At 42.9% G+C, this 27,840-nt stretch overlaps 1 long non-coding RNA gene across 1 annotated transcript; it reads left to right on the top strand.

Annotated features, from left to right (window-relative positions):
• The first annotated feature begins 8,457 nt into the window (after positions 1 to 8,457).
• Positions 8,458 to 27,336, top strand: LOC146585477 (uncharacterized). The gene is made up of 4 exons (XR_014897983.1): positions 8,458 to 8,605; positions 10,719 to 10,838; positions 25,883 to 26,053; positions 26,899 to 27,336. It is a non-coding gene; the product is annotated as an uncharacterized LOC146585477 (long non-coding RNA).
• Positions 27,337 to 27,840: the final 504 nt, after the last annotated feature.

The following is a 27,840-nucleotide window of genomic DNA, read 5'->3' as shown; positions in this document are numbered from 1 at the left end:
AAAAAGACAGCTCTGTAGGGATGCTCAGATGTGGTCAAGATGGGCTTCTTATGAAGTTAAGTCAACATGGCAGAGAAAAAGAAACTGCAGCGCCCTGGGGCTAAGGCCGTTCCAGGCCACTTCACTCACCGCCGGGAGTCCCTCTTTGCAGTGGCATTTAGCAATGTGTTGGCCCTTTGTTTTGCCATATTCCAGTAGCCTCCTGCACTCACCACACYGCCCCGGTGTCTACCTACAGCAATGCTGGCCAAGCAAATTTCAGCGATGGGAACGGCATCTGGGATGTGGTGCGGGTGGTTGAATAAAGACAAGGGTGAAGGCAGGAGAAGATGATGGGRGCTGAGAGGGGTGTTGTGGTCAGAAACTGGAGAATCCGAAGGAAGGGCACACTTGTCTAACTKGCAAGGCAAAGGCTAGGATGCCAGACAGCATCACAAAGTGGGACCTGTCTACCATCAAGTGAGTCCAGGGACCTGACCACAAGAAGAAAGCAAGACTAGAGGAAAGAGATGAGAAGAGAAATACCTGAGCACAAGAGCTGGCAACATGCACCGAGCAATACATTACCTCTGGTTCCCAAATCTACTTGGACGTGGGAGTTGTCCATACTTTGGCCATCAGACTACAGGCATTGTACCTGTTGAGTACAAAAGATTGCATAGTYTCTCAGGAGATAGACTGGTGGCTGCCTGCAACTTGATTGCCTGGGTGAACTGAGTGAGGTGGACTGGGCCTTGCCCCATTTTTGGAAGACACAGGTGCTTGTGTGAAATATTGTTGCTCTTTCTGAACAGCAGTAAAATTCCCTATTTGCTACAAGCCAAGATGTCTTAAAACTTTAACCATATGAAAAGATGTGCTTAACATTGATCCCTGSTTAGTTTTGATCCAAGACCAACAAAATTTGTGGAGAGGAAAGGTTGCCCAGAGTCCTGGGACTGAGTGAAGGCAGATCTGGCATCTCTTCACTGGCCAGTTCCACTGCACTCAGGGCTGACATCTCCCTCTGTCAAAAAAAMCCCTATATTTACCCCAACAGCATCRTGCACTGGGAGAACCATTAGCAAAAGACAGCTAGGAGCTAATGCTAACAGGTTGAAAGGGACTCACTTGTTTGTACTCAGCATTCATACTGAATGGTGTCATAATGGTGTATTTTTTGTATATATCCTGTGGTATGTAAACAGCTGCACTAAATAGTTTGTGTACAGGGCATATATACCTTCTTATACATACATACACACACCCCCTCCCATGCACGCACATCCCAATTCCTTGCATCAAAGCACAAGGCTTTATTAAGAAGTTAGCTAACAGTGAACACAGAGAGAAATTCTCAAAAAAGTAACTCTGAAGCCTCCATCTCTCCACCTCCGCAAACTGAGCAGCCCCACTGCGCATGCTGGCATTTGCAAGCCTACGTGTGCTAGGCAGTTGCAAGGCTGCGCTCCGTTTGTACAGCTGTAAACTGCCGTTTTTTACTCCCACAGAATGATCCATTTGCCTCACACAAACAAACAAAACACCTTGTGTATGTTATTAAGAAAGAAAGGCACTTTTGTTTGGTATAAAAACGTGAGTTGTGTTTCTTTACCACTTTCTTTTTATGCAACGGAACCTCAGAGTGGTTGGCAAAAATTGTTTCCATACTTTCCAGGAAAGGCATCCCAGTTTCTCCAAGTATTTTTATAGTTATTTTCTTACAGGCAATCTCTCCCATTTTAACAGTTTTTCTTCTGTGCTTTCAACTGCTACCTCCAGACCACACCTCCCCTTCTCTGCGCTTTCCAATGAACCAACCCCAGGAGCTGGCTCAGGCATGGTCATAAACTAGGTTAATATCAGAGCCTTGTTTTTCAAAGCTGCTCCAGAAAGAGGAGGCACAGAAGTGCAGATCTGTTGAGCTGTTATATAATAAGGTAAATTATACATTCTGTATTCCTAAAAGCCCGTGGGAGATGAGACTCACAGATGTGTCAAAGCAACTGATCTAGCTATCAGTCTTTTCCTGCGAGGCTCGTACAACAGCCCATTTGCCATGCCTCCCTAATGTGCGACTCTCCTGACACCATAAAACTACCCGAACTACAATATTAGGAACGCTACAGACAACAACAGCCACCTCCTTCCTTATTTCACAAGACACATACGCTTTGTGAACGCGGAAGTTTTGCAGTGGCGTAAGAAGGGTAGGCTGTAATTCATCCTCTGTGCTGGGCAGCTATAGCATCTAGATTGCTCTCCCACCAAGAGTAAAATAATATCACAATATGAAGGACAGAAGAAAGTGCTTGACTCGGGCATAGCTTAACAAAGAATTGATTCTGACACAATGAATTCTGAAGAATTCAAGAATTAAATGAAACTTCAGACAGAATCAGCATTAAATACATCTCCTGAGTCATTCATTCTGGTGCCTTTACAACGGAGCTCTGTGCGAGGAGAGAAAGAGGCCCTACCCCCGTGCCGGCCTGCCCCAGGAGCATGGCTCTCCTTCGCACGGGSCAGCCTCGCGTCTGACACGCACTTACAGCTGTACTGCAAGCATGTAAAATGCCCTTCTCCTTTTTGGCCTCTCGTGCTAAGAAGTATTTCGGAAATCTGAACAAAACTTGAGGAGAGCAAGGCTCACTGAACGGCTTCACCTTGTCCTTTCCCACCACCCATCTGCGCGAGACCAGCTCGGCCACTTCAAGTCACAAGACCAAGATCATTGCCTCTCCTCTCCTGTCCTCCACCTCCTTGGGAACTCTAGATGCTGCTTTCAGCTGAAGCCTTACAGACCATTACTAGGGCTGTTATCCTGCCCTGCCTTTTTGCCCGAGCACAAAAAGCTCCTTGCATCTTCTTTTTCCTGCTAGATGGTCACCAYGGGTTGAGAGCAATACTGTCCCAATGCTTCTGAGCTATGCTGTCTCCACAGGAAGGCTGTTTTCCCTCTCCTTACTAGAGGCATTTCACCAAATCTCTATGTGCTCTAACAGGTACATATTTCCTTCCCTTCGATATACTGAGCTTTACARTCTCAAAAGGCAGAGCTTCCTGTGCTCTATAGCAAGCCATATGCACAAATTTTGGCAGGGGAGACAAAATGAAAGGGCAAAAAGAAGTTCCTAAGATCTGGCCCTCCTGAAGAGAAAAAGCACCAGGGCTCAGTTTCCCATCCATGAATTAGAATAATAAATTGCTTGTGGCTGAGACACAGCACAGGACMATGTCCTCAAATCTGCATCACTTACAATGCAAAATAATGTGAAAAGCTCATAAGTCTAGGAATTTATGAAGTCTAAAGGAACAGGCAGAGGAATATCTCATACTACATCTCAAGGTAGTGCTTGCACACTGGAAAACCCAAAGGGAGAAAAGGTCTATTTACACCATTTGAAGATAAATCTGACCACGCAGTCACCAGTGAACCGGCCCAGTTCACCCCCATACTGGCTGCCCTGCCTCTTACCAGGCCTTTGGGGGCTGCTGCTGCCCAAGGGGCCCTGCAGGCCTTCCAGCCTCCCTCATTGGGCAGGGGGCTGTTTGGGAGCCTGACACCACCAGGACATCCTGGTACTAGAGACACCTCCAGCCAGGTTGCCAGGTCAACCTGCAGAGAAGCAGCAGCTCCAAGGGGAACAGGGAGCCAAGGGCCAGCACGCCGCCAGCAGGCTYTGCAGCCTTCCCTGGGCAGCAGGGCTGGGAGGCAGCATCCTTCACCACCAGCCCAGGGAGCCTGGGAACAGCCGCTTGCTGCCCTCCCAGCTCACACAGGACTTTCACACCACACTTGACCTTTATCCTTTGGAAAAGGGGCTTTGTTGTCAATAAAACCTCCCTTATGAGGTGGCAGAGAATTTGGTACTTAGCAGATCCAGCCACATCAGAGTCCCACTGGTCCAGTTCCTATGCTCGCTCCCCAGGGGAGCAGACAAATCACAGTAGCACATTTGCTCCCCCCCTGCCCATGTTGTAAGGGAAGACACCCTGGAATAGCAGAGCTCTCTGCTGCAGGATGTGCTAGGAGGCTGGCGACCGACAGCGCTGGCACCAGGTTTATACGTGGAACTAATGCAACATTGTTGTGGAAAGGCACACAGGAAATGGGAGCAGCCCTCAGACTGTGGATGAAAATGGGGCTCATTTTAACAGGATGCAGAAAAGCATGACAAATCATTAAGTGTGGTTTTATGGGCTCATACACTTTATTGTGCCATCTTTTCTAAGCTCCTGTCTTCAGATGTTGGCAGCAGGTGACAAGCTTGCTAACGAGTTATAAAGAGACAACTGCATGGGTACCACTGTGCAATGTAAAATAAACCTCCTGGTCATCTTTAAAACAAACAACRAGAAAGCTCAGAGAATCATAAGCTTAAAGCTCCAGGCAGGAAGAGACAACCTACGTAATCAGCAATGGTAGCAGCTCAAAAGGGGACGCTGGCAATTCAGAGTGTTTTTCTTTGCGAGCAGTGGAACGAGGGACAGGAGCAATGACAGAGATAAGAAGAACCTACTGACCTTCCTCGTAAAGCATGTGGTCCTGGAAACTGGACTTTGCCCACTGGCTGCATCCATCACTGTGTGTCTGGGATGCCGAGGGAGGTGGTGAGGGACTCTTCATCAGAGACTGCTCGTTCTGCCTAACTTCGCCTGTGTTTTACTGTATGGTTACAGCCTTCCAAGGTGTGAGCTGGCTTTCTTTAGGTTTCAAAAAAAGCACGATTGTCTGGGCTGTTTTCTAGCTACCTTACAGTTAGCACAAACCCCAACAGTTTCATCCAGAGCACTTCCGAATTTCTCTTCAGATTGGCTAAGGCCTAATAAAGATGGAAAGAACTGAAAAGCACTACGCTGAAAATCAACATCATGAAACTTTGAAACTTGCACAACACTTTTGGAGAATTTCCCTGTTGTTAACCRTGACTGGTGAGGTGCTGAGGAAACCACGAGGCAGGGTCTGTCTGGGGCTGGGGGTCTCCACAGTATGCAACCATTTTCCCATCCTTCTCTGTCTGTTGACATTAAGTTCAAAGTCAGGCTGGAAAATCTGTTTTGTCAGATGGGGCAGCCGGCTGCTGGCTGTTCAGAGAGGCGTTCGATAACCAGCAGCGTCCCTCGCACACAGCGTCACTGCACACACTGCTTTCAGAGACACTGCAGCCTTGTACTTATTTATTTACATAGTAGCTCATGGAGATTTATATATAAAAAGAAAATATTGGGAGGCCAGAGTACAATACCACCAAAAATATTCTGATGCCAGCAAAGACTGAGCAGTTGAGCCTGACAGATTTTGGGTTTCTGYGTGAGTGTCAGCTAAACAAGCTTTTCTCTTTCTTTCTTTCTCTTTTTTAATACCAGCATCTGTTTTAGTTTTGCTATTATTTTTTTACTTGGTTTATCAGCAGGACACCAGAGTCTTAAAGCCTGTACAAAACAGTAGCCTAMAGTCTGGCAAGGCTGACTTAAATGCACTAGGTGTCGCTTTCAAAATAAATACGGTATTTGTGGAAATAAAACAGATTTTCCTGGCAGAAAGGCTCCTTTCCCAGTTCCCACCCCCAACCCCAAGCCTGCCCCATAGGCAGCAGTGTTGGGGACGGGGAGCAGCCATGGGGCAGCTGTGCCCTGTGGGGCTGGTGCTGAGCAACGCTGCTGCTCACATGGAGGAAGGTGCAGGGTGGAAAGGAGAAGCAGAAATCTTCCCTCCAGCTGCTCCCAGTCTCAAACGCTGCATCTCTTACCAGAACAGCTTCTGTTACRGTTTCAGTACCTTGCTTAAAACCAAGGTACTGAAACTAACCATACAATTTCAAAACAYTGTAGGAGTACCATCCTAAAACTCTGCAATTGTGCAAAATGATGAATGAAATACATAATACACAGGAAAAAATCTGTCACACCTGGTCTTACTGAAGTAGCAAGAAATCTGAAATCACTGAAATAGTSTTTTCAAATAAGTTAATGAAATGAGAGGTTTTCGTTTAAGTGAAATGTTTCTTTAAGAAAAGCAAGAAACCAAGCTGGGTGGAAGATCTGTTTTCCTTCTTTAATTAATCCCTGTCCCAGACTTTGAAGACCTTTCTGCCCAGTGTTTTAAAGCAGCATCATTTATCTTGAGTACTAGGGATCCATTTAATGGTGCTCACAGTCATTCAGCTCTTTCTGCAAAGTCGGCATCCCCACCCTTGATAAGATTGGCAGATTTCAGTCCCATGTATAGCTGCCAAATGTCTTCACAAACATCAATCTGTCCTTGAGAGGAAAGAAATCAGGGGAAAGCTTTAGGCATTTTAGGGAAGTACTGCCAGGAATTCTAAGGAAAAAGAAATGGAGATAGATTTGTATAGCACTCGGTTACCGTCTTCTTGTAGGGCAGAAGTTACAAAGCTGCTACAAGGCTGCAATTGCTTTGCCATGCCAGACGACTAACCAACAAGAAAACATTTGGTTACTCCTATGACTAAAGAATCATTTTCTGCAAAGCTTTTAGATGCAAGACTCCAGGAAAATCATCTACTCGCAATAGAAAAAAGTTAACTAAAGTCATAAAACTAGTGATGCAGTTAATCAAGACATTAAATCTAGTGTGACAATGCATTTCATAAGAGAAAGAGTACTCTGAACACAGTGAACATTTACAGCTTAGAGCAACTTGGTATTATTGACCGCCCTCTTAGTGCAGCCATTTCCCCATTAAATGCACGCTCCTAACCGGAGAGCAGGGCACACAAATGTAGTAACTTGACTTTACAAGGCCAGGCACAAATTCAGTGAGCCTTTAACACCAACCATCTTACTCTTATTACAGTTGTGCCCAAAAAGCCGAATTTATTATACGCAAGATTGTTAAAGCTACTTTGAAAAGGTGACATTTTACAAATTGTTTCTAGCTTTACACTGTAGTTAACAGTCAGAAATAGATGGGGCTCAGTAGCTCCTCCTAAAACATCTTTTCCTTGGAGTTGCATCACAAATAGATCTAGACCAACTAATCTGATTCTGAAAGTGAGATTAAAGAGATTTCTATTTTTACTCTGTAATTCACTCTTGCTGGTAATGAAAGCCGATGAGAAAAATATAATCAAAACCATATTTTACTTATTATTTTATAGATATCATGAAAGACTGCGTCTCCCACTGTGTTTCTAAGTACTTATTTCAGAAGTAATATTTTAGTACTTTATTAAGAACAGTTGGATTCCTTTCAGCTGGGTGTTAAATGCCAATGCTTACTACTCAGTGTTTTCTGAACATTTGAATTAAGTTGACACAGAGCAGAATACTTCAGATAAACCCTCGATGCAATGTAATTTAATACCAGTTTCAYCCTGGTTTTAACTGGATCCTCTTACACTTAGGAAAACTGGCGAAAACATGCAATGGACAAGAGAGGGAGCTCTTTTGCTGCATCTTCTCTCTAGAAGCAATCTTGGTTTCCTTAAAGTCCAGGGCTGTTTCCAAGATTTCATAACACAGGAAACAGAAGTTATGTGTTCTGCAGAAGATTAGATATTGAGCAATACTGTTACCAAAAAAACAAAACAAAAGCAAGCAAACAAGCTCCCCTTGCTCTCTCTTGTAAGGAAATAGTGAATCTTTAAGTCACCTTTTCCTACTGAGCCAGAGGGCTTTTTCTTTTCTTTTTCTTAAGTGTAGAGAGTAGTAAAAATCTTCATCTTCTTCTAGCTTTGTTTATTACCAAACATGAAGACATACACGGCTGTGCTCTGCCCTGATCGCCTCTGAACTGCCCAACTAAAAGGTAAAAATATGCCGGTTTCATTGCATTACTGTTTGATCACATTCCCTCATCTTTATCATGCCTAGGCTCAGAGCAGAGGGTATATTACACAAATAAAGTTCAAATTGCAAGAACTGTGCAGCTTGATCCAGCGTAGATGGCACTTTAGCAGCCCCATTTCCAGGGATTCAGCTGCCCTATATAAAATTTATGTTCCTGCATCTAAAGGAGACCACACGAACAGGCACACGCTCTGCATGGGGGTAATCCCCACACGCATGTCCCGTTCCTGGATATCGTGTCACGGCAGAGGCCCAGGCTCCAGCGACGCCGAGGGGAGCAGGATCCCCGGGGAGACTGGATGAGGTTGGGCAGTGCTAATGCTGCTGCCACCCAAGACCTCGGAGAGGCAACTTCTCCTGGCAGTTCCTGCTGCCCGCGTTTGGGAAGGCACAGCAACACAGCTGCTACCCAAAGAGGGCAGCCCACAAGCAGCGATTTCCCTCATTTCCCACCTGGTGCCTTTTCAGTCCTGGGAACAATAATAATAATAATGCAGAATGATAACAGAGCAGTGACTAAAGCCCTGTGGAGACTGAGCAGCACACAGGGCGGGCGAGCGAGCAGCCACATGCCGGGAAGGATGTACAGGAGCTCCGCAGCCACGCAGCTGATGACACATTGGATTTTCCACAATCCGGCCCACAGCGCCTGCTGCACGCATCACCACGGGCTGGCACAGCGTCAGGCTGCAGACACCGAGCCTGCTCCCTCCTGCACGCCGCTGAGCTGACAGACTTCGGCTTGGTTTTCTGGGAAGAAGGGAGCAGGCTCTCGAAGAAACAGGTGTGCGGTCCCAACCCATTAGAATAGGTAAGCATTTACCTCATGTTAAATATAACCAGCAGACCATTAAAGCATAATCTTTAGTGCTAAGTTTTAAATTTAGGCGTATTTACTTAACAGAGACGGACAGCTACCTAAACTCTGAGAGAGGACATTAATTTTAAAAGCATCATTCAGATTTCAAGTAAACTATAGCAGTTGCCTCATYCAGTCCATGCCTACTTAAATTCCCTTCTCCAAAACAACCACACCTAGAGATGGCTGATGTCGCAGGAAGTGCTTTTACCCCAGTGACACTTGTATTTTGAAGACAGGCTCTAAGCTGTACTCATATTCCTGTTTTGTTTCACTTTGTTCTTTCTTTTCTACATGTACCATTTGGTGAATGTTTGACTATAAAAAACAGCAGAAATAAAAAAAGGTTGGGAGCTATGTTGTAAACACATCAGATCTTTACTGGAATCAAGCATTAATGATACTTTTTGTGATTTTGTGCTGCAGAAGGGGGTTAGTGATTTTGTGCTGCAGAAGGGGGTTAGTGACAACAATTTACTCTTTTTCTTCTTAAGACATAAAATATCCCTCAAACCCCATAAATACTGACCTCTTTCCACACTCTGACTGGAACTTGGCAGCTCTGTTCTCAATGGAGCTAAATCAGAGCCAGGATATCCCAGAACAACACATTACTGCCTATGTTTTCACTGTTATATTGTTCAGCTGGGGTCAGATAGGTGGCTGATGCTCAGGCAGCGCTCATGGGGGGGGGGGGCTTGGAGGAGAGACCAAGAGATGGAACAAGAGAATAGCACTTATTTTAACATTAAGCCATTCAGAGTAATGACCCTTTTGCTTTRCAGTCCTGGGAGGGCAAGGAGGAGAAGATAGAGGTTTCCATAGAGGTAAGGAAGGAGACAGAACATGCAGGATTAGAAATAAGGCACTATTGATTAAATTAAATGTTTTAAGACAGTGAATGAATGACGCTGTTTTCTTTCAYTTGGTCAAGATGCAACTGTTGCATTTACAATGGTCTGGGTATGCACCGTAGTGAGGCTAGTGTATATGGACAATTTACACAGACATATTTATTAAAGGCCTGTGTTATCTGAACATGCCAGCATGTGGGAGCATCCAAAATGCACTGCTCATGAGACAAGCCTATCTTTAAGAGCAGATTTGGGCAAAATACAATTAAAAAAAAAATCCAAAGGACTTGCAAGACCAAAATGCACATATGGGGGTGGTGAGCCCAAACCAAAGAACCTGAGCACTGATATAAAGGATGTGTACCTCATCATGGCTATTCCCAAAGAGAGATTTTCCTGTTCCTATTTGAGGTCAGAACACGTACAAAAACAAACCGACATATGTAACAGATTACAACAAACACAAGGGAAGGGTGTGGACAGCTACCAAAAGCCAAGAAGTGTAGGATGTCACAAGCTAACGTACAGCCTGGTGGAATGACAGCACTACTCCGAACAGAGGTAAAACCTTTCCTGTGCAGAGACAATGGTAATCTCAGACCATTTCTTAATGTTTGTGAAAGGATTTGGCATCACATGAAACATAAGTAAAGTTCCTGCTCCCACAGACCTAACCAGAAACTATTAAGTCTTGCGACACGTTTAGAAGGTCAATATAATAAAGCACAGATCAGTTATTTATCCAGAGCTCCACACCAAGCACAAAGCAAAGCTAAATACGGAGTAGAAGCCAATAAAATACTTGAGAAACTACAAATTTGGCCCAGTTACTCTCAAATTTTTTGATGTGCAGATTTTAATCAGAACAGGATATAATAGCCCCATTCAGACCAGCGCAGTAGCTAGAGTTTACAGGACTGTCCTGGGGATGGAGGAGAAAGAGGAGGTGTGGGACTGTGGTCATTTCAGGCTAAAGAGAAGTCTGAACTCTGCATTCACGGACAAGTGCTCCATTGAATCAACTCTATCTCAAACTATGCAAAAAAAAGATAAATAGTTTTGCACATGGGCCTGTACATCAAATATCTAAAAGGAATTTTCTATTCCTGCCTTTTCCAGCAAGTTCCTATTTTTACCATTATCTGCCCTTCTTATTCCCTCTCCTTCCTCACATGATTTATTTTAACCTAAGCTGTTATTCTTCACCACAGACTGTCAGAAAGACTATGCCCCCAAAGTATACCCCTGGCATGAGAAGAGATACTGTAAATCTGCAAGAGCAGAGCACATCACCCTTCCATCCTGGCTGTTCCTGCACCATCAGTGAAAGGGTAAGTGAGATGAAAAAGCACAGCTGTCTTCCACCTCCTTCTTCGACCACTGCTCTGCATAGGATGGTCTTCCACAGATGTGAGAAGGGTGGAGGGAGATGAAGAGAAAAAGCTTCAGTTCTGTCTCTTGCTGGCTGCACAGTTGGGCTCTGGCATGTATGTTTGTAGAGGAATTAGCATGGGTTGTTTCTCAGGCTGTTTGGAGGCTGTAAAGTGATTTCCAACTATTTCTGTCCACACCGAAACTGAAAAAGCCTGGTGTCCTGCAGATTTGTATTCTGTGACTGGTTACAGCTTTTTTAATTCTCAAATTATTCATAAATTCTCTCTGCTGCATAGATTTTCTGATAACTACAAGAACAATCATCTTTGAGACCGCACTCTCTCTCTGCCAGAATTGGCTAGAATTGGTGAAAATGTCAAAAACTCAGAGGGGCCAAGATTTAGGCAGCATTGTCCATAGAACTACCAGTTTGTGAATGTGAGAGTAAAAAAGTGTGGCACGTCTCTGCAAGAAACATTTCATAAAAACATGCCTCCCATCTCTATTTCTCTCTCTTCAAAATCAGTTACAAAGGCACTCACTATTGTCCCTGAGGTTTCTCATAATCAGGTTTCTGTCTCTGGAAGGCATCACTTTTCCACACAGCTCTGGATGAAATCCAAAGCACAAATTATGAGATCCATATGAGGGAAGCAGATGTTTCTAAGCAATGTTTATGGGGAACAGCAAATCTTTGGGGAGACATTGAATTACATTTTCTTTAAAGTAAATACTCAAACTGTGCAATAAATATAAAAAATATAAAACATAAGGGTAGAAGATAGAGACAAAGGTGTATGTATCTTTGTTTAAAAAAAGGTTAAAAGGCTTACGTATAATCATATGCATTTTAGCAATTCAATACATTGGGCAAATGGTACGAAGTGCAGGAAGTCCTTCTGACAACCAAGGTTGCAACAAGAAGTGTAGCTACACACGGCTGCCCCAGGTCTCCAGATAGAGCTGCTTGCTGTGCATCTCACCATTCCACACCCAAAACCACTGACCTTTCATCAGTGATTCCAAGACCAAAAGAAGGGCGGGGGGGGGGGGGGGAGGGTGGAAACCCTTATGAAGGGAGCAGCTTGTTCCTGTTTCACGGAGCGTATTCTCTCTTGGTTTGGTCTGATACAAACATAGCCACAGCAGTTGTGAACTACTTGTCAGACAATCTTTGAAAAAGTGTCAGGTGGAGTAGCTCCTGAACACTATCAAGATGACCTCTTTGTTGAAATATAATGTCTGATGCTTGGAACTGGGCCAAGTGAGGGAACTGGAGCACTGCTGACTGTTGGCTTTTTAGCGCCTGTTTTTCTTCTCATTGTTTAAAATCAGACTTTACGTCAGCACCTTTTGCCAGGGGAAGAGCTTAACCACACGGGAGCAACATTCTGCTCCTGAAGCACAGCCAGCATTTGCCAACCGAGGAGCAGATGGCTGGCACTCATTTGCACAGTAGCTGTGCAAGCTCATTTGAGAAATCATTTTGGCTTAAGAAGACATTACTGCTTTGGAGAGCTTGTTCGTATATGTACATACTGGACCTGCACTTTGGGTTACGTATTCATCATTCTCCACTCAAAAAGATCATGTGAAGAACCAGCAGAACTTGATAGAAGCACAACAAAGTCTTTGATGCACTGTGCTTAAGTCTTCACTTTCTCCACTATTAATTGAACACTGCTGCACTGGCCTTAGTCTCTTCCCAAGCCTTCTCAAAATAGGTGTTGGACAGAGGGGAAATGAAAGGGGAGCATATTGCACAGTGATGAGAGAAGCCAGCAAAAATGCCTTGTACTCTATTTCTCTATATGAAACAATCAAGCTTTGTCTACAGTATTGAAGTCTGGAAGCATTTTCCAAAGAGCCTACAGATTTTTCTAATCTCTATGACAGAAAATGAGCTTCCTATACAGAAAGATGTAAAATTTAGCAGAAGCGCACTGCCTTTCCTCCATTTGCCTTCTTGACCAGCCACTGTTCCATGTGCCTTTACCTATCACACTAGGACACGAACAATTTTTCCCTTCCCCTCCTCCCCCTTTTTTGGCATTACAAAAGTAAATAATCTTTTCCCTGTCCTCAAAGTTAACAGTTAATGTGGTCTCCTGTGTATTTCCTCTTTTTTCCTCTTTAACTTTTCTAATTCCATGCTCTCTTCCTACCTTTCCAAATCCTGTTTGGATAGCAACATCCCTTTCTCTGTTTCTGCTCTACCTCTTCCACTGTCCTCCAGAGTTCCACCAAACTCCTCTTAAAATTATTCAAAGCAATTCTGTTTCAAATTCCATTTTTCTTCCTGGGCACCATCCAGGAGGAGTGTTGCACAACTTAGTTTAGCCACCACACCTGCAAAGCTGTGGAATGCAGACACCAAGTGCACTATAACTTCTGGGACAGGACTAAGTTTTGTAAACACATGATTTTCCTTTTGGATTCTTGCAGAAAGCTGCTACTGGGAAAGCTGCTGTAAACTCATCCTATCCTAGGAGATCTTGCCTTTCTTAATAAGTAGAGTTCCTCCAACTAGTGAATAATGAGTATATAATTAATACTTTGTATGGTCTTTTGGTAAAATAATTATTTCTGGAGACCATGAATTTGTTTAGCTTGAGTATGTAAGGGTTTTCCTTTATCTCAAAAGAAATCTCCCCACCCCCCCAAAAAAATAGAGAGCTTTTAATCTTCTTGGACATAGAGACAGTCTTAAAAGCATAAATCAGTATAATTACCTGAATCTACAGAGATTCAGTGACTATCAACAAGAGATAGTATCTTTATCAGATAGGATTAGAAAAGAGTCTAATACTTTGAAACCAGTTTTCAGAGGAGCTCACTGTAAATGGTAGGTTTGGAAACTATACAAAAATATCAAACATTCTTCCATTTCTTGGCTCCCCATTATGTTTAGAGAGGCCTCTCAGTTAGACCCAACAGCAAGAACAAATGGACAAAATCAAAGAAAATAGTTATACAAATAAAAATCTAGTGAACAAATGAACTACAGAGTCATAAGGGAAGAAATAAATGTGTTGTTCTTGCTAGACTATCAATGTGGAGCTGGAGGTTGCAGGGGGAGGTGGAGTTAACTGGCTGCCATTTAGAAGTGGGCATCACCCTTTGCTCCTCCAACCCTGTGCAGTTCAGTTGCAGATTTATGATTTTCACATGCAGCAAATCCTGTATTTCAGCAGAGATGGACTTCTATGCACTGGRGAAAGTCAGAAAGGACATGAGTGAATTCAGAGTGAGTGAGCGTACATGGGTAAAGTATCTTGCAGTCTGTGCCCAACATCTGTTCTACACCACCTCAGAGAACCAGCTGATAGAACAAGCCACACCAAAAACTACTTGCAGTGATGGTTCCCATTTCATAGAATCATAGAATCAGTAAGGTTGGAAGGGACCTCTGGAGATCATCTAGTCCAACCCYCTTGCTCAAGCAGGGTCACCTAGAGCATGTTAGACAGGGTTGTGTCCAGACAGGCCTTGAAGATCTCCAGAGAAGGAGACTCCACAACCTCTCTGRRCAACCTGGTCCACTGCTCCGTCACTCTCACAGGGAAGAAATTCCCCCTCACGGTCAGGCAGAACTGCCTGTGGTTCAGTTTCTGCCCATTGCCTCTTGTTCTGTCACACGGGACAACTGAAAAGTTTGTCCCCATCCCCTTGACACCCTCCCTTCAGGTACTTGTACACATTGATAAGATCCCCCCTCAGTCTTCTCTTCCCCGGGCTGAAGAGGCCCAGCTCTTGCAGCCATTCCTCACAGGGCAGGTGCTTCAGCCCTCTGATCATCTTTGTAGCCTGATTCTGGACTCTCTCCAGTAGCTCCATGTCTCTCTTGTACTGGGGAGCCCAAAACTGGACACAGGACTCGAGAGGAGGCCTCTCCAGGGCTGAGTAGAGGGGCAGGATCACCTCAGGATCACCTCCCTCRACCTGCTGGCAGCACACTTCCTAATGCACCCCAGGAGACTATTGGCCTCCCTGGCCAGAAGGGCACATTGCTGGCTCATGGTCAACTTGTCATCCACCAGCACTCCCAGGTCCTTGTCTGCAGAGCTGCTCTCCAGAAGGTCAGCCCCCAGCTTGTACTGGTGCCTAGGGTTATTTCTGCCTAGGTGCAGGACTCTGCACTTGCCCTTGTTGAACCTCATGAGGTTCCTCTCCACCCAACTCTCCAGCCTGACCAGGTCTCTCTGAAAATTCTCATTTRCAGAATGAGAATGTACATCATAGGGCTATAATCCAGCTCAGAGAGCTTTCACCACATGTTGACACTCCTTTCCTTCCTTTCTCTCATCTGGGCAATGTTTGCCTCCTCAGGCTCCCACCCCTGCCTTGCAGGGTACTTGAGCTCAGCCAAGTGAAGGGTGAGAGCTTCCTACTGAGAAGAAAGTGCTAAGAAACTGCAGCTCCTGCTGCCTTGTCCACAGCCTGAGCTACAAAGAGCTGCAAACAGGTCAGCAAGGAACTCCTTCCTCACCCAAGTCAAAACAACCCCCCCCCCACTCACATGCAAAAAAACAAAACAAAAAYAACAAAACAAAAAAAAACCCTCACACACCACCAAAAGAAGAGTCATTCATTTATGGTAGCAGCAAAGAGAGCCAGTAGCCCATTGCTGACAGTCACCCTGGAGGTCTGCTCTGCTCACATCCCCCTGGGCACAGGCTATAAAGTTTGCTTTCTATACCTGGAGAGAATAACTCCTGCTAGACTGCTCTAAACCTATCCTGCTCAAGGACATCTTGTTTGTGTTCATCTTATACATTAAGCACACAGCTTTTCAGTTGCAGCTTTGCTGCTATTGTTACCAGTAACCCCCTTGCAAGACTTGTGGGACAATGCATATCAACTTCAAGGCTGTCACTGCAATAGCCCAAGAGAGAAGTCTCCAGGCATCGCAAAAATACTGACCCTCACACCAGCTACTGCTGCAAAGAAGGTCAGAAACAARTTTCCTCCTGTGATCTCCTCCACTTCAAAGCTTCTCGGTTGTTACTCATAACAGCAGATACCAAAGCTGAAGACTCTGTGCTTGTGCAAATACAATGGGCTGCTGTACGCTGCAAGGGGACCTCACCCAGAGCTGGTGCCTCCAGGGACTCCGGGAAGAGCCTGTTGCTTGAGCTCAAGCCACCACGGTCCAAGTGGGTGGGTCATAGCTAGAGATAGTAACAGTCAGGATTTCCACAAGCATGCAGAGGCATGCTCTTACAYGATCTCCTCTCCGTGCGCTTGGCTTAGTCAGGAAGGTCTTGGCTAAGTTTGCAAGTGTACATTAAGTCATCTTCAAGCACCAGGCATTTGTCGGCTTATTGCTAATTATGAATGGCATTACCTGCAAAATATTCACAGARGACTCCATTTGGGTAGAAAAGCATAAATAACTATGTATTAAAGGATAATTCTTCTTCTTCTTCTTCTTTTTTTTTTTTTTTAAACAAATACACAGGAAGCAAAAACCAGCTGGACTGTAATACTTCTTTGTATATAGTGTTTTTAATATGAGTTCCATCAATTCCCTGGACCTCACTGTTCACTGAAGACTCAGAACCTAACAACTAGCTTTTAGGTGTTATTTTCTTGGAATCAAAACCACCTAGTGTTCCTGCTACAGCAGGATTTTCACAGGCTTTGTTCATTTTACTTTTTTTTTTTTAATAGTTAATTCACTTTACAAACAGCCTGTAATACTTTCAAAAGAGCAATAAATCGTGCAACAGGTTTATGTAAGAGCTTGATTCTGCAATTCATAAGATGTTTATCCTGTAGCTTACATTCTTATTGAGCAAGGTTCATAAGTGCTTCTTTTCAAATACAGTTGATTTCGGACTAGCAACACAGTGCTTGAAACAGTGTATTAGCTCAAAACTTCACATTTACTGGTCTCACTGAGACCATAAGGGTCTATCAATTCAGACTACAGAGTCTGCTGAACACATTTTGTGAATGCTACACAGAACTTTAAAACCTTTTTGCACACTTGTATCTTGTACCCAGGAGTTTGCCTGCAGTAGTGGTGGTGCTGGAGCGCTTGCAGTTTCAATAATATCATATTCTGCATTGGCTGGAAAAGCTACCCTCACCTGTGTTTTTGAAAATCAAAATGTCTGCTGCAAGGATTCCCAGACCTCTAAGACCAGGAAGTCCATGTTCTACTTGCAAAAGCGCCTAACCTAGCCCACAGAGGACCTGATAGTACTGCTATCACTTTCAAATTGAGATTTGGCTACATTCCAAAAGTTTTAAAAAAAAATTTTTTGGATGCTGTCAACTCAGGAGTCTTTTGGAATGTGCTAATAATTCCCAGCAGAAATTGGCCAGGTTTGGCTCCTAGTGACTAATGAAGCTGTCATACACTATTCCTTCCTGCTGTTTAATAACGCTTTCGAAAGAGCCCTTTATGGAGATGAATAGTATAGTAGTGCTGCAGCTGAGGAACTGGCATGCTGTCAAAGAAAACAGAGGCCAGTTTACTATGCATGGCACTGTATTTTTCATTATACTTCACAAAGACTTGTATTAAGAGAAAATTAATCACTGGGGGATAGATATTATTCAATAATCATTCCAGTACTGTTTTGAGAGTTTATTCCAATAGTCAGATTACATTATAGCAGCAACATTACCTGTTACTTGAGATGCTGATACAATTGCAACCATTCCTTACATTTTGAATTTCAGGGGGTTATATTAGCCATATCAGCAAAATTAACTGAGATGGAAATGCAGCTCACTCTTTGCTTTCTTCTCAGTGACATATATATACACACACACACACACATAGAATAGATGGCAGAGTTATACTGGTGGCAACTCATCCAATTTAATAATAAAAGCAGAGACGTGAAGATTCCTACATTCAGATCCAGATCTGACTTCCACACTATTAGTGGGGTGATGTAAGCTGAAGCCATACATGCTATTTTTGTACTTAGTTGACTCATTGATTCTCTGAGGTATTTGTGAGGCATAGCAATATTACAGCTATGCAAGACACTCATATCAAACATTAGCTAAGACTGTAAAAACCTTAGCTTTTTTGAGGGGGGGATTTTTTTGTCCAGCTTGGAGGAGGTCTACAAGCCTCCTATTATGTTGCTAGGTCTAGACCTTTATTAAGTGAGCTCCCCTATTTAGGAGCTCTTGGGGGCCTTCTTATTGCAGCAGCAGTGCTAAATAGATGTGATACAATTCTACTCCCTTCTGCTTTTGCTGTCATCTATCTGTGATTATCAAACTCTCTCCATAGCCTGACAAGCAACCTTCACCACGTGTCCTCAGACAAAAAGCAGGGAGACAAGAGACTGACGTATCTTATCAGCTCTCCACACAAAGCTCCATCTACAAGAGCTGGAGCCTGAGATTTCAGCTTAGTTCAAATGGATTGCAATGCGTGCATTTGAACACAGTTGGCTTTCACAGGCTGTAGCAAGAGRTCATAGGCCTTATCTGCGCAGGAAAGTTTAGACAACATAGCTTAGTTGGCTTGCTTTAAAGTACCTTAGGTTTACACAAAACACGCTTTAACTATTTTGAACATTTGGCAGTATCAAAGGGGTATTACATAAGTCTAGCTTGTTGGTTCTCAGTTCAGTGATTTAAGAGGAGGAAAAATATCTTTGGCTACCTTAAGTCAGTATATCCCATACAGTTCTGCATTTGTAAATTAAGAACCAAGTGATCCAGGAAAGTATTCATCTGCACAAGTGTATGCCTGCCAGTTTCTCTTACACTGCATTGTTCTTCCTACTGGGACATGTAGGACTAGGAGTCAAGCTAGAAGATCACAGTTCTCTCATGACATACYGTTACTGATATTTTTAAATCGCTATCAGCCAGCATAGAGGTCCTAGCGCCAAATACATATAGTTGTCTGGTATCTGGAATCACGTAGGCAGTTTGGCTCTGCAGTTTCATKCTTCTTTTGATGCAGAAAGAGAGCCAACTGAAGAGGAATAGTAGGAGGACTGAAACCAAGAATTTACTTATATGGAACATCTCTCCAACAACTTTATTCAGTAAAGTGTTATTCTTGGCTTTCACTAACTGGCAAGTAGCAATTTAGATACAGTAATTATACGGCACTTGAAACGAACAAGACCACCTTCCTAGAAAACCGTACAGGGCCCACCCCACCTGCAGCTGACACGAGAATTTGAAAAAGCATATATTGCCTCCACTATCAAAAGTCTTGGCTCCAAAAAGCAGTTGCCCAGTAGCCAACCAATGTCAGGGCTTTTCTGAGGTTCCTAAATCCTATCATTTCCAGGACAAATCCCAGAGTAAGCTGTGAGGAAGGTCGTAGGGAATTCCTGGGGAATTTTCCGCTGTACTTCAAGCAAAAATGAAAGATAAGTGATCAACTAAATCCTGCAAATTATCCCCCCACTCATTGCAGTCTGTCAGGTTTGATAAATTTGCATTATAGTGGAAGAAAACTGATAGAAGGTAACAGCCACAAACTGACATGGTGTCACTGAACTATGCTCTATCTGAAGAACTGGTTCAGRTGGTTTAAGGTCCAACAAGCTAACAATTGCAGTCTTTCACTTCTGTGAAAGAGATTATTCACACACGGGATTTACACATTTTACACCGATATCTCTACAATGGTTTTGTTATTCCTCCCTCTCATCCCTTCAGCATGCAATAACCTAKACAGCTGTCCCCTACACATTGTTATTTTCTGCCCTAAGTTTTACTTGGAGCAGCAGGGGCTGCATCAGACAGAATGGTGCCGTCCTGGAGCTTGCAGAGTGCACAGCCAGTGCCCCTCAGCACGAGTCCCAGTTGACTCACAAATCAACTAGATGCTTAGGTGAACGTGAATGTGCATGACTCAGCTTCAACAGCAGGAGATGACCAGTCCACTTCAGTGTGCAAGTAGGCTGGGTACTCCCAGCCACAAAGCAGGTTCTAGGTGAACAAGCAGCATGAAGCAGTGCTCAAAAAGGCGACGCTCTGAAGACTTTGAAGACTAGCACTTGACAACTATTTTCTAGGTGATCACCTCCAATGTGTTAAGTGAATTCCTGACGTTACCCTGATATCAGCTCTGTTTTCATCAGTTAATCCTCCACATCCTTCCTTCAAAACCAATATGCCTTCTTCCAAATTCAGATAGTTAACAGGAAGAAAYATAAAGCCTGGGATAAGGGATTCCCAAACTTGTTGGACAGAAAGAATTAGGTTTGAATTCTCCTCCAAACCTGCAGAGAACCTGAAAGAACCAGGGATTTTTAAGCAAGTCTGAAYAAAAGCACAATATCTTTTTACAACTTCCACTGCACGTCAAAGTCTTAAGGTTTCATACAAGCCCCATTAAAAATGTAAGTATTCTTTTGTTTATACAAGGAATTTTGGCTTCTCATGATATTTGGGAAAGTATATTGATAAAAATATCATTTTTAGTCAAGACTACTTGTGAGCAGTTCTGCTGTCTAAATAAAATCCTTAGAACTGGATAGTCCAGAGTAAATCATAAAAACAAACAAGAACCAGTAACACAAAGCAGCCTTGGCTAGCCAACAAATAATATCTATTAGCATTTCTGCAATACAGTACATTACTATCCCAGTGTGTACCACAATATGGATATTCCTCRACAATTTATATTGTGTAAACTGTGTCTTAATAAAAGCCCTGGTTGGTGGAAGTCTTCCATCTCATTCGCACAGACCATATCTCCATTTATTCATGATCCCAGTTCATCATTTTGGCAACCAGAACAGCATCTTACACGGATAAGTAATATCTGGAAAGCATTCATAAATTTTCCATCATCCCTAATGCAGTCAACAGCTGGGAACAAGGAGACAAGCCAGCTGAGGAGAGACCACCAGCAAGTGCTGCCAGCCAGAATCTGAGCGTTGTTGATGTAATGATCTCAGCACCCGCAAACTAAACAGGGTGCTGCTGGATGCAGTGTCCTCGGGAGACTTGCGGGAACTGCTAAGAACAACAGTTTCCCCAGACAAGCATTCTTTCCTCTGCATCAGTGCTGAGCTACCCAGTGTGACTGCAGATGACACTGTCATTGCAGGTGCAGTCCTGGGACTGAAAAAACTTAACTCTGAGATTGCTGGAGGTTCTGTGGCACTAGTTAGTATTGCTCTGGGCTGGATTACTGTTTGGCTGAATTTCAGTCTCCAGAATATGTTTTGGAAAAATAAATTTGTTAGTAGYTTCACTTGTATCTTCTAAATCCTGCTCACAGCATTCATGCAATATTCTGATACGTGATGGAAAGCTCTTTCATAATGCATCTTTCTGGTTGTTGAAGTAATTTATTTTTATCTCAGCCTTCTTTTATAGCTGTGAGACTCAGCTGATGTCAAAACACTTGAATGTCCTTTGGGGAAAAGGTACTGAGAAAATACAGTATTGCACATCCCAGGTTAAAAAGCTGGTCTGGAAAAAGCTATGGCTAGAAGACAAAGTTGCTTCTAAGGAAGCTTGGCCAAGTTATTTGAAACAAGATCCATGCATTTYAGTGCATTAGAGTTTAATTGGGTCTAACCTTTCCATTTGCACCGTGAAACAGAGTTGGATATTACCTTCCTGCTACAGATCTGGTACTACTGATTCTCTGGTAGTTGGTCCAATACAGCTGAAGACTGGAAGTCATACAAAAAAGTTATAACATGTTTATTTCATAAGAGCCTCAAAACATACCTGTCAGTTTGTTCAGAGCATATGTAGCCTAAGTAGTTTGTTAAAKGGTTTTCAGTATCTTAAAATGAATTTTCATCTAGCATGTGTGCAAGTAGCCAATATGATATATGGTAATAATAAAACCCACATCTCTCCTGTGRGATGCTTCATTTTGTAAAAATAATTAAAAAAAATCTAAAGGAAATCCTTCTATATTCCTCAGTATCAAACCCAGCRTCACCACTGCTGTCAGCCCTTCTGGTGAGAAGGGCCTGACAGCTTTATCTGAACTACTCCTTGCTTCTTCCCCCCTTCAAAAGCAGTGGAGCTGATACCACCACCACAAATTTCACCTTCAAATCTTCAGGAACTTTAAATTGGAGAACAAGGACTAGAACTCCGTCTCACAAAGGCAGAAAACCAAAACTCAAAGAGGTTCCAGCCCATATTATTAAGAAAGGTTTCTCCTGACATAAGAGAAGCACGCAAGCCCGAGCTACCCAGAATCTCTTTGCCAGGATTTGTGCAGACACCAGAGGCCAGGCAGCTCCAGCTACATTTCTTCTGAAGTTGTATTTCAGCTCCTCTAAGAGCTTGTCAAGCCAAAATGGAAACAAACTCTTAAAAACTGAATCTTTGCGATAGTTTCAACTTCGCCTTTGAGTCACAGGCAGTGGTACAAGCAGAATTCAAAGGCTGTTCGTGTGATGGGAGGAGGAGATGCATCTCTGGCTGCAACGATGGACGATCATTGCTACCCTCAGCCGTGCTCTCTGGGAACCAGCGAGCTCCCATCTGCAATCTTTCCCTGTCCTGTTTGGAAATGGATTGTGCTGTCTTTCAGTCCCCCAACAGACAGGAATACAGGTTGGGAGGGTAACCGGCTGCAGWGGTGTTAGAAAGGCGAAGCTCCTCTCCGCTGGGCTTACATTTAGCAATATGCAATGAGCCATGCCTTCAGGTGGTATAAACTGGTATTGCTGCACTGAAGTTGAGAGTCAAGTTATACCACCCAAGGGTCTGATCCATTGTAAGGTGATTACATGCACTGCCAGTCTTTAGCAGAGCAGCTATACATGTTTTATACTAAGAACATACTTGTTATTTTTCCTAGAAGATCATTACTTTCAACTTTAGACCTTCCTAATCCCTTGATAGAAACTGTAACCACAAGTTTGCTTCCATGCCGCAAGACATGGAAGTGACCACCAATTTCAGTTTAATCCCTAGAGTTTACATTATGGGCTGTTTGCCCACATTTGAAAGAGTGCCTGACATCAGGATTAAATCAGCTCCAAGGACTTCAGTAGCWGGCAATCAGCCGTGCTTCCTTGCTCTACCAGCTTGTCAGATCTGACTTAACCCCCCTCCACACACCCTCCCCCAAACACCCACACCRTTTATGAATAGTATCCTGCCACAGGTATGTGGATTTTCCCCTTTGGCAAAAAGATGTACATTAATATAATTCATAGAGAATTTACACATGCAAGATTTTTAAAATCTTGAATGTTAGTTAACTAACATCAGAAAAAAGTAAAGAAAGGAGAAAGTCTTAAGCATTTGAGTGAAGCAATACGACRTTGTTTCATCTTTTCTTGGCTTTTCAGAACAAAATCAAGTCCATGTTAATGAAAGACAAGTTAATAAAGTATTATAAGTTTGTAAGAATAGAATTGCTTTGTTATTGAAGAGCTATTAAGCTAACATCAATGCTTCACAGGCTTCGGGTACTGCACAGCTATAGCTTACAACAATAGGGCATATTTATCCTACATATTACATTTTAAAAGAGTAATAAGTTGATAGAAAGTGCAGGCATCAAAAGAACTGATATTTCGATAATCACTGAGCAACAGTTTACCAGATGGTTTCCATCCCTATGCTCTACGGGTACTTAAAGCAGTGGTTTAGCCACATACAGTGCTAAGTCCGTTGCTGCACTGCAGGCCTGGAGACTAGCTGAGTTTGATACAACTTTGAAAAAWTCACCTAGGGGATAATGGAACAGCCAACTTCATTTCAGTGCAAGAAAAAAAATACAATAAAATTAAATTTAAAGAGATTTATAAAATCTAGATGAACTGGGATGTGGAAACATATGTTTTGCAAATTAGTCATACTTCCTTTGCTTGTAAGGCTTATGTTTGCATCAGCAAAGCAGTGGATGAAAACAGATACAGTCAACAAGTGCCACCAGAAAAAACCTGCTTGTCCGGGACCATGTAACATACACCACATCGCAGTGTGCAGCAGTAGGTCAAGAGGGTATAAACCCTTAAYACATTCATTGCCATTGCATGAGTCAATGATATTGTCACTTGGAATAACATTTAACTTCTGAAAAGAAGTTAAAATGTTATAATAGAAATAGGAAAAAAATCAGAAGAGAGCTGCAAAACTGACTTCTAACAAAAGTATGTGTTTGGGAAGAGATTTTGTAACCTGAATTAGATAGTTAAGATTTATAAGTCACAGGACTGATCCCCTGCAACATCAAATTAAAGATGAATGATTTCAGCATACTTGATCTTTATAAGTAATYTCTCTTCATAATATTTACCAAAGCACTAAACTGTGCTCTAATTAACCTTGGGCACCTCCTGCTTCCCATGGCTTAGTTGAGAAAGAGAGTTCAAGACAGAGTGATGGCAGGTGAAATAYGTCCCAGTGCGGAGGGCTCTGTGTCACCATGGGCATTAATGCTAACTTCCTTAAAGGGCAAAAGAGCTTGTTGCTTCCAGGGGCTGTTGAGTATATTCAGCCCCTTAAAGGAGATGCCAGAGCGACCAGCAAGAAACCGAATGGCAACCAGAAACCTCAACACCTCATTAGATGTGCTCTTCATTTTTCATCCCCTGGGTGACAAGCAGCCTGGGATAGAGATGCAAAATCAGAATTATTGCACAAAACATCCTCACACACACATCAGCAAGAAAACTTCGATTCTACCAGAACAAGCAGCCAATCTCCAGCAATTTTACTTCAATGCTTCCACTCCAAYGCATTAGCTGTCAGAACACGTTTTCTGCTAAAATCCATCCTGTTTCTATATAAACATCATCAGCTAAAAGTTTCTTACAGAGCAGTTACTTGAATCAATTTAGAGGACTGCATTTTTTTTTTAAAAAAAAAGGTTTAAGAAAGCAGACATCATCTGCCATATTATCTCATTTTTCAGCAGAGCTGACAGGACAGCTGCCTGTTATTACAGTGCACCCCAGGAAATGCTGAGCTGCCAAACAGTAAAGAGCCAGTGAGGGATTAGCACACAAATAAAATTCATGCACCTGGTAGTCATGCAGTTAGATGTGTCATCATCGCAGGATACTTTACTTAAATCTCATTTACAAAAAAACAAAAACAAACAGAAATGACTTAATGTCACTGTAATTATGATAAGTATTGGAACACTTTTGCAGTTTCAAGACTAGATTAAGTGGCAGTCATTTTCATTTAATTGCAGTAATCTGTTGAAGGACTTATATAACTGTCATAAAAGTAATGCTCTCAGTTGTATTGTTCCTAAATAAATTGTTCCTAAACGAGGCAGGATCAATACCATTTTAAATAACCAGAAAACTGATGGCTCTGGAGATGATACTTAATGCAGATTGCTTTTAGAAAGGTATCAGTGAGGGAAATTTTAATATTACATACTCTACAGAGAACATGGAATGAATCATTATGTCCTGTGCACAAAATGCCTGCTGGACAGCCCTTTCCTCACCCCAGCACTGAGTTTGGGCTTCACGGGCCTTTGCATGCTCCCATGAACTGCTGGAAGTGTTTCTCTGTGCTTRCACCTGGCTGTGGTGGTGCCCTGGGACACCCCTTTTGCTCCGGCACCCTGGCCCACRTGGGGTGGGAACGGGACAGCAACAGCCGGATGGAGCTGAGCCGGGTGCCAGGCACATCCTGGACCCTGAGGACCAGGACCCGTGCCTACAGCAGGGCGCACTACCACCGGTTTTTGGTGGTCAGGCTTGCATCCCTAGCTCCACGTATGTATACCGATAGCCGTACTGACATCCTAAACTTTATTTTGCATTGTTGGGAATGGAAGATACACATCCCATCTGTTAGTACTGAACTTCTAACAGAGCTATTTCATAGCTCACTGAGAAATACAGTGTAAGAGCATTAGAGCACACACTGGGGGTTCAGACAGTCCAAGAGAGCTCAGTCTGGGAGTTTTTCCTTTAGATAYGTACATACTTATTAAACTGTTTTCCTTGGTATAATAGAAGAATCATTGGAAAATTTAAGAATTCAATAAAGAAATGAATAATGAGGAACAAACATCCAAGAATGTTAAAAGGATTCTGTATTTTAGGATCACCTTTTTCAGAAGGCTGATGGATAGAAGTGAGAAATGCGTTAAGAAGTTTGAGGAATCAAGAAAAGAATGAGTGCTGAAGTTAAGAGCAGCTGCTGCATCCCAGGAAACAGAATCAGAGAATACCTGAAGATAGCATCCATTACCCTGATTGTGGATGAGGAAAGGGTAGGTTTCAAAACCTTGCAACCAACAGCCTGTCAAGGTTACAGCTGTACAGTCCATACTGACATCAGAAAATAGTGTCCCTTGAGGATAAGCCTGTAGGGGAAGCATAATGCATTTCACCAAAATGCACCATTTCATCTCTTCTGCCCCCATATGAAAGATGCCCCATCCACTCCTCCCCATTTTTAATGATAGAAAAAGAAATGTGCCTGAGGTCTAATCTGCGCAACATCAGGATCATGTTTACTAGTCAGAGGGAACTGTCCCCTGTCACAAGGAAGGAGGTCATATGCACATTGGGGGTAACAGTAGTGGAGAGCTGCAGCCCATTAAAAATGCATTCACATGCACTGGCCTCCCCTGGAAACTCACACAAGTAGAATGATTGGTAGTAATTCCTGAAAGCAGTTGCATTAGGATGTTAGAAGTAGCCTCCTCTCTTCATGAACCCCTAGTGTTCAATTCATTATACTTTTCTTGCTTAAACTAGTGAAAAACCCCAAAAACTTAAGTCTAAAAATAAGTTTCCCAGTCTCTTAATCCTGCTAAGCAATTTTCCAACTGTAACTTTTTTCCATATGCAGTGTAGCACAACTAAAGCAAATGCATCTCTGTTTACAAATAAAATGAAAAGATACTGTTCTTACCCCTAAGTGGGACATGGTTGCAATGTAACATCAGTTAAAGTATACAATTTTCCCATATACCTATTAGCCAACTCTTAAAACCAGAGGTTACCACAAATCAAAGAAATAATAGTTGCCTGAATGCTGTATAAGTAGTGTAAGAATTTTTGGACAAAAAAGTAATACAAAATAGTCACACAYCACTCCTTTTCATTCCAGATGGAGACACTACAGTGGAGCCCTGTTGCGAAGCCTACAGTACCAAGCTTTCTTCTGACTATATTAAAAGTATAACTGCAAGCCATACCATCAGTTATTAGATAAAAACCCTCACATATATATACTTCAGTATCTTTTTTTTCCTTCCATAGATTCACATTTTTAAGCCTTTATTAGGAAGGTTTGTGGGAGATTGAAAGAAACCCCAAACTCATTAGAAATCAGCTCAAGCAGTGATAGGATGCCCACTATCTTCCTATTGATTTTTTCCATTTCCCTCCACCAGCCTTCTGAATGATTCCTTCAGCTAACAGCTCCAGACTGCATGAGTCTTTGGCTTTGTATAATGTTTGGATGAAGCCAGGATATGTGTTTTCTGAACCCATCACTCCTCTGCACTATCCTCTGACAGAAATTAATCTGGAATAAAAAAATCCCTCGGGGAAAAAAAGAAAAAGGTTGTATAGACTTCTTTAAACTAAGTGATAAGTTCCACGGTAAGTAARGGATCATCTTTCTGAAATTATTCATGCAATAAAATACAGAAATAATCATGAAAACAGGCACAGAACACTAGCCTTTCGCCTCTCTAGGACAAACACAAAGCCCAATACCTTGCTCCGTCCTCATGAGCTTTTCCTCTGCTGCCTGAAGAGCCTTGAATTTTCTTCTTTGCACTCCGAGATGTTGGAGAGCAAATACATTGTGRGTAGCCTGTCCCCCTGCTGCAATGCAGCAGGTATCTACAGCAGGCTCTGTGCGAGTGGGATAAGCAGATTTCATCTGTGCTCCACTCAGGTGCCTGGACCTATGTTTCCCACACATATACTCCAGGTAGTAAGTTGAAACAGGAGAGCTTTCACAGGAAATCTGTGGCAATGCCGTACAGCAGCTGCCAGTGCATTGCGTAGTTCTCCCAAGAAAGCCTGTCGATGCCTGCCT

The sequence above is a fragment of the Rhea americana genome, unplaced genomic scaffold (assembly GCF_003343005.1).
Source record: "Rhea americana isolate MKP2758 unplaced genomic scaffold, rheAme1 scaffold_8, whole genome shotgun sequence".
Taxonomy (NCBI): Eukaryota; Metazoa; Chordata; class Aves; order Rheiformes; family Rheidae; genus Rhea; species Rhea americana.
The sequence above is the reverse complement of the archived record's forward strand: the minus strand, read 5'-3'. Positions and strand labels throughout refer to the sequence as shown.